General features: G+C 51.6%; 1 protein-coding gene across 1 annotated transcript in view; it reads left to right on the top strand.

Moving 5' to 3' along the window:
• The first annotated feature begins 5,915 nt into the window (after positions 1-5,915).
• The window catches only part of LOC128347721 (major histocompatibility complex class I-related gene protein-like), a 33,360-nt gene continuing 33,041 nt past the window's right edge, over positions 5,916-6,234 (top strand). Inside the window, exon 1 of the transcript XR_008317673.1 lies at positions 5,916-6,050. The gene's annotated coding sequence lies outside the window, so the exon portion shown is untranslated. The remainder of the gene's footprint in view (positions 6,051-6,234) is intronic.

Raw genomic sequence — 6,234 nt, 5'->3', positions numbered from 1 at the left:
GCAGGGATGAGCTGCTAATGGAGAGGTGGCGGATGGGGGTCTGGCCCTCCCAGGAGATCATCCTACTCAGTACTAGGAGTGGAGGGGGGGCTTTTCTCCCCTCTTCCTGCCCGACCAACAGCCTGTTCCTCTGGGCAGCAGCAAAGCAAACTCGCTTCCCTCCCCATCTGGTTGCATTTGTTGGAAGTTAAAGGACTTTGCGCTGTCTCTTGCCTCAGATAGTGAAGGACAGACTAGTAAGTCAGAGGGCTAGAGGGTCAAGACATTTGTCATCACTTCTCAACTGCTCTGATGCTATCCCTTTGATGTGTAGATTGCTAATCTCAGGGACTTCCTTCCTCCTTCTCTCTCTTGGCAAGTTCCTCTCCCTGCACCATATGTGCAGAGAGGATGCAGAATCCAACTGCATCCAGTTAGATAGATAGATTAGAGATCCTAAATCCTCACTTTCCTATCTAGAATGGAGTTCCTTAATAAATGCCTTTTATATTGATTTGAAACTATGAATTGGCTCCAAGTTACTTTACTCTCAGCACATACACATGCCTAACTAAATCCGCTGTGTGTTGTGCCTCTGCGCACTCTGCTATAATGAGAAAGGGATTCTCTCACCACAGAGAATTTCCAACAGCATTGAGCCCAGTGTACATGTTTGGAGTGAGAGAAGGTCGTGATGGCTGGGATGGAGGCCAGGAAGAGGCTGGTGTAGGCACATCTCTTGGGGAGGAGGGCGTGTTGCATGGGGAGCCGAGGGGGAGATGTTGCCTGCGGGTGTGGGGCTCTCCTCCAGCAGGGAAAGCTTTGGTCTGTGCCTGTGGAGGCACAGGGGAGGAATCCCCTCTTGCTTCTCCACTCCCAGGACTCGCATTTCCTTTGCGGTGGTTCGTTGGGCTGATGGGGAGAAGCTTCGGTAACCAGGGGGCAGCCTAGAGCTCTGTGTGGAAGGGCATCTGTTTTGCATGCAGACTGTCCCAGGTTCAAGCCCTGGCAGTGAGAAAGACCTTCCTCTGTCTGAAGCCGCTTCAACTCACTGCTGGAAACTTTGCTTTAAGAAGGTGCTTACCATGTCACCTGTCTGTGCTCTAAGAAGCGTGGGTATTGCAAGTTAAGTGGATCATTTCTGCCCCTTGCAGTCAAGACTTGTAGAGTCTCTCCTGTCACTTCAACCTATCCAGACTTTGACTTTGCCCTTCAGCTCAACAGTGAGTTGGGGATGGTCACATATTGGGAGGTGGGTGTGGTGTAGGCCTGAACCAGACCAAAGCCATGTTACCTTTCATATATTCTGTCTGTGTAAGGGGGGCCTAGGGGATCCTGTATAATAAAGTCCCTGGCGTGCGTCCGTGTCTCCCTCGGCTGTTCTGGGCATGCGCGGAGCGCATGCCCAGAACAGCCGAGGGAGACACGACTGCCGGCACCAGGCAGCCATGTTGGCCGGTTGTTCGCCCAGCTGCGGAAAGGCCAGAGGCGGCGGCAGCAGGTGGCACTCTTGGGGCCGGCGGCGGAGGAGCCCTCCGCCCGGCCAGAAGGCCAAATGCGGCGTCGGTGGGTGGCACTCTGGGCATCGGCGGCGGAACCCTACTAGCAGCAGCAGCAGGAGGCGGCGGCGACTGGGGCCGATGCCGGCTGCGGCGGGGGGACAGGGCCCGATGGCGGCAGCGGCGGCAACGGGACAACGGAGAAGCAATGGCGGTGGCGCGTGGGGCTCATGGCTGCGGCGGCAGCCGCGGCCGCGGCGGGGTGATGTTTGATGGTTGCGGTGCCAGCCTGGCAGCGGATGGGCAGCCCGCAGTGGGCCCCGATACCAGGGGCAGAAGGTGGGAATGGGGGTAGCGGTGGCTGTCCGGCAGCCGGCTGCAATGATGGACAAGCGGCGGCAGCGGCCACGGCAGGCCGCGTGGCGTGGCGGGCCCGCAGCGGCCGGCATCAGACCCAGTCGCCGCCTCCTGCTGCTGCTTCGCCGCCGCTTCCAAACTTAACTGTTTGCCGCCCGGGAGGAGGAGTGGCAGGCCGGTAAGAAGAAAATTTAAAAATGCAGGGGGGGGGCAAGAGGGAGTGGGGCAGGGGGGAGGGGGAAGGGCAAGAGGGAGTGGGGCAGGGGGGAGGGGAAAGGGCAAGAGGGAGTGGGGGGAGAGGAAAGGGCAAGAGGGAGTGGGTGGAGGGGGAGCAAGAGGGAGGGGAGCAGCGGGGAGGGGGGAGGGCAAGAGGGAGTGGGGCAGGGGGGAGAGCAAGAGGGAGTGGGGCAGGGGGAGGGGGAGGGGCAAGAGGGAGTGAGGAAGGGGGAGGGGGAAGGGCAAGAGGGAGTGGGGCGGGGGGAGGGGGAAGGGCAAGAGGAAGTGGGTGAGAGGAGGGGCAAGTGGGAGTGGGGCAGGGGAAAGGGGCAAGAGGGACTGGGACAGGAGGGTGAGAGGGAGGGGAGGGTGAGAGAGAGGGGTGGGGGGGAGGGCAAGAGATTGGGGTGGGAGGGAGGGGAAGAGAGGCAAGAGTGTGGGGCCAGAGGAGGCGGTGGGCCTGGCCGGGTGGAGGAGGACGCGGTGCGGCCGAGGCGGTGGCAAAGCCGTGGCCTCGGCAAGAGGAGGTGGTGGGCCCAGCTGGGTGGAGGCGGCGGAGGAGTTATGGAGGAGGAGGAGTGTGGCCCCAAAGCTCTACTAGCGCCCGTTAATTTAATGGGCTTAAAGATACTAGTTCCTTATAAGGAGTTGCTTTTCTGTGCCAAGGAGGGCCAGGAGAGACTAGATAAGAAGATGATGAGGTATTCACTTTAAAGAATACATGCGCAGAAGTTAGCTGGAAATTTACAGAAAGTCCAGACAAAGGAAAGGGGCAGTGCCTATGCACCATCTCCTAGGCTATAAATATGTCATGCTTGTAAATGATCGGGGTCTTGGGTTTGAGCGATAGCTGCCAAGACCTTTGTTACTATAGAGCAAAATAAAGCCTTTTACATCCTTCTCGGCTGGTGAAGTGTTTGGCTACTGATCCAGAAAAGAACCTCTCTTTGTTGGGGTACAACAGGTGCACAGTCTTCTTGTGCAGTTGGTTTAAAAAGCTTAGTTAGAATAAAATCTGGAGCAAGTTCAAAAGTCTTCACTTCCCCTCAGATAAATTCACAGCGATTGCCTTGCGCTTTAACAGCTCTCCAAACTCACCCCTTCCTGTGCTTTCACTTTAGAGCATTCCCTCTAAGCAAGATCTGCCCAGCAACCGATGCTCCAATCCAAGCATCTTTATCTTATTGGTGATCTTTATCTTATTTCTCCCTGAGCCACTCCGGAAGCTCTCCTACTCCACATTCCTTCATGACAAGCAAGGAAAGTGCAGCAAGAAATTCCTGGGATTCCTCTACTTTGCTTCATCCAGATGAGTCATCTTCCCCAGTGGTACTTCTTGTCCTTGGGGGGCAACAGCTGCCCTCCTAGTGCTGGGAGATGGGTGCTCCTCTGGTGAGTAATGGGGTGGGGGAGTCTAAATGCCCCTCTCCATTTGCAGAGGAGGAAGGTGGGGTGGAACGTGCAGCCTCAGCAGAACTGTTATGCTGCACGAGGGAAAGTGACTTTAATGGACAAATCACTGATTTGGGGATGCAATCTGATAGTTCAGGGCGATTCTGGGCTGTTTGAGGCAGTTGCACAATTCTGATCCATTTTTGGCACAGAAGGAAATACTGGAAGTATTCCAGTGCTACAATATTGTTCTCCAGTCTGCAGCCCATTCCACTATTTCAGGAATGCAGCTTCACTGTGCGTGGGCTGTTCCGGGCAGTATCAGGCTGTTGCTTTGTCCCAGTGGACTTCCACAAAAGGACCTCTTGAGCCTTATTTACACGGGCAAGTTATCACAGGGGAGGAATAATAAGGGATAAATACCGTAGACTAGAGGAGTCTAGGTGTGCACAAACATTTACCTCTTAGTTGATCTTCAATGTGGTGGCAGAAGTGGGAAAATGTCACTCCTTGGGATGTGGGATGCACATTGGGACGAAAAACCCCAACTTCAAGTATACGCTGATGGGATCTGAGCGAGAGGAGAGGGATCCTGGGGTCGTGGTGGACAGCTCGTTGAAAGTGCTGACTCAATGTGCGGCAGCTGTGAAAAAGGCCAATTCCATGCTAGGGATCATTAGGAAGGGGATTCAAAATAAAACTGCTAATATTATAATGCCCTTATACAAAACTAGGGTGTGGCCACACTTGCTGCATACAATTCTGGTTACCACATCTAAAAAAGGACATTGTTGAACTGGAAAAGGTGCAGAAGAGGGCAACCAAGATGATCAGGGACCTAGAGCACCTTTCTTATGAGGCAAGGCTACAACACCTGGGGCTTTTTAGTTTAGAAAAAAGACAAGGACAGGGAGACATGACAGAAGTCTATAAAATCATGCATGGTGTGGAGAAAGTGGATAGAGAGAAATTCTTCTCCCTCTCACATAACAATAGAACCAGGGCAATCATGAAATTGATTTCCAGGAAATTTAGGACCAACAAACATAAGTACTTTTTCACACAACACATATTCAACTTATGGAATTCTCTGCCAAAAGATGTGGTGACACAGCGAACAACCTGGATGGCTTTAAGAGGGTTGTAGATAACTTTATGGAAGAGATGTCTATCCACAGGGTTGTTGTGAGAAGAAACCTAAATATGTAGTACACTGCTCTGGGCTCCTTGGAGGAAGAGCAGTATATAAAATGTAAAAATAAAAAATAAAAACAAACAAATTCCAAATAGAAGGTATGGAATTGAAAGGAGACACAGCCTTTGGTTGGGGTGATGAAGAGACCTCCCTAGCATGGATAATGTTAACACCCCTGCTAACTGGGCAAAGAGGCACCTTTTACCATGGTGATTCTCTTTATTTAGCAGGGGGAGAGTAACTGGCCCTATCCACCCCCAGCACAGTACTTCCAGTGACTGTTGCTGGTGTGTGTCCTATGTTTCTTTTTAGAATGTGAGCCCTTTGGGGACAGGGAGCCATCTTATTTGTTTTATTTCTCTTTGTAAACCGCCCTGAACCATTTTTGGAAGGGCAGTATAGAAATTGAATTAATAATAACAAACAACAACAACAACAACTTATGGACTGGAGCAACGAGAAACTCCTTCCACTGTCTCTCTTCATCCCCTACACCATGCCACACAGTAAGCAGTGGATCTCCACAGTTCCCTGTGGATTTTACATAAATATGGCACAACTTTCTGTAGGTCACGTTTTTGCCCATGGGTTGCTTTATAAACGTCTCTGATCTAATGCTCCATAATTTTGACAAGGCACAAAAATATAGATGCAAGAGCTGGGATTATTCTATACTCTCAAGATTTTTGTGGGCAGGCCTCAGAAATTCACCAGCTAATCTCAGCTCACCTCTGTGCCCACTAAATGCATCATGTGAAAACAGAGTTCAGGATTCTTAGTTTTTACTCTGAGACTGCAACATAGCGGGATTTCCTCCAGGAAGGCTCAGATACTCCATAACACAGCTCCAAACTAGGACAAAGTGGGCCATCTTGGCTGCTGCCAGGCATTCCAGTCTCCCCATCTTGAATTGGGCCTCCAAGACAAATGAAATGTGTGGGTGTGTGGAGGGCAAGTTATGAGTGAACACAACTGGTGACATTGATCGTGTGGTCTGGGACCTCAATATGGGGAGGAGCCCAATTTATTGAAAGACCTTCCTCCAATGCAACCTTCCAATATCGTTTTTGTCAGTTGAAATTAGAGAGAGGTGAGAGGAAAAGCCCTCTCTGCACTAGTTGGAACTGCAATCAGGTGGGGTTTTGACAGAGTGTGTGGGCAGCCACCTGTCCCTGTTCTGTCTCTGATGCTCCCACCTTGTGCATCTCCTTTTAGGGCTCTATACGTGGCAGGGCATGTATCACCGTGAGTTGAGCAGAAAAGAATGTGGAGGAGGATTTTCCCAGTATGCCTAAGATGGTAGGGACCTCATCAGCTTTGACGGATACCCTCACCTGGACAGCAACTGACACGAAGGCCCAGGTAGTCAAGAGGAAGTGGGAGGCTGAGCTTCATCGCTTCCAGAGTAGGAGGTACTTCATGGAGGAGGAATGTACTTGGTTCCTGTAGATATTCTTAGACTTAGAGTATGGAAAGAAAACTCTGTTGAGGACAGGTGAAGCTGCTGGGGAAACACTTCTACACACACTGACTGACTCCCCTTCTTGCATTCATCTGAGATGTGCAGTTGAGAGTGAGATGGTAGAATGCAGACTG

The sequence above is a fragment of the Hemicordylus capensis genome, chromosome 2 (assembly GCF_027244095.1).
Source record: "Hemicordylus capensis ecotype Gifberg chromosome 2, rHemCap1.1.pri, whole genome shotgun sequence".
Lineage (NCBI taxonomy): Eukaryota > Metazoa > Chordata > Lepidosauria > Squamata > Cordylidae > Hemicordylus > Hemicordylus capensis.
Note: the sequence above shows the minus strand (reverse complement) of the source record. Positions and strands in the feature narration are given on the sequence as shown.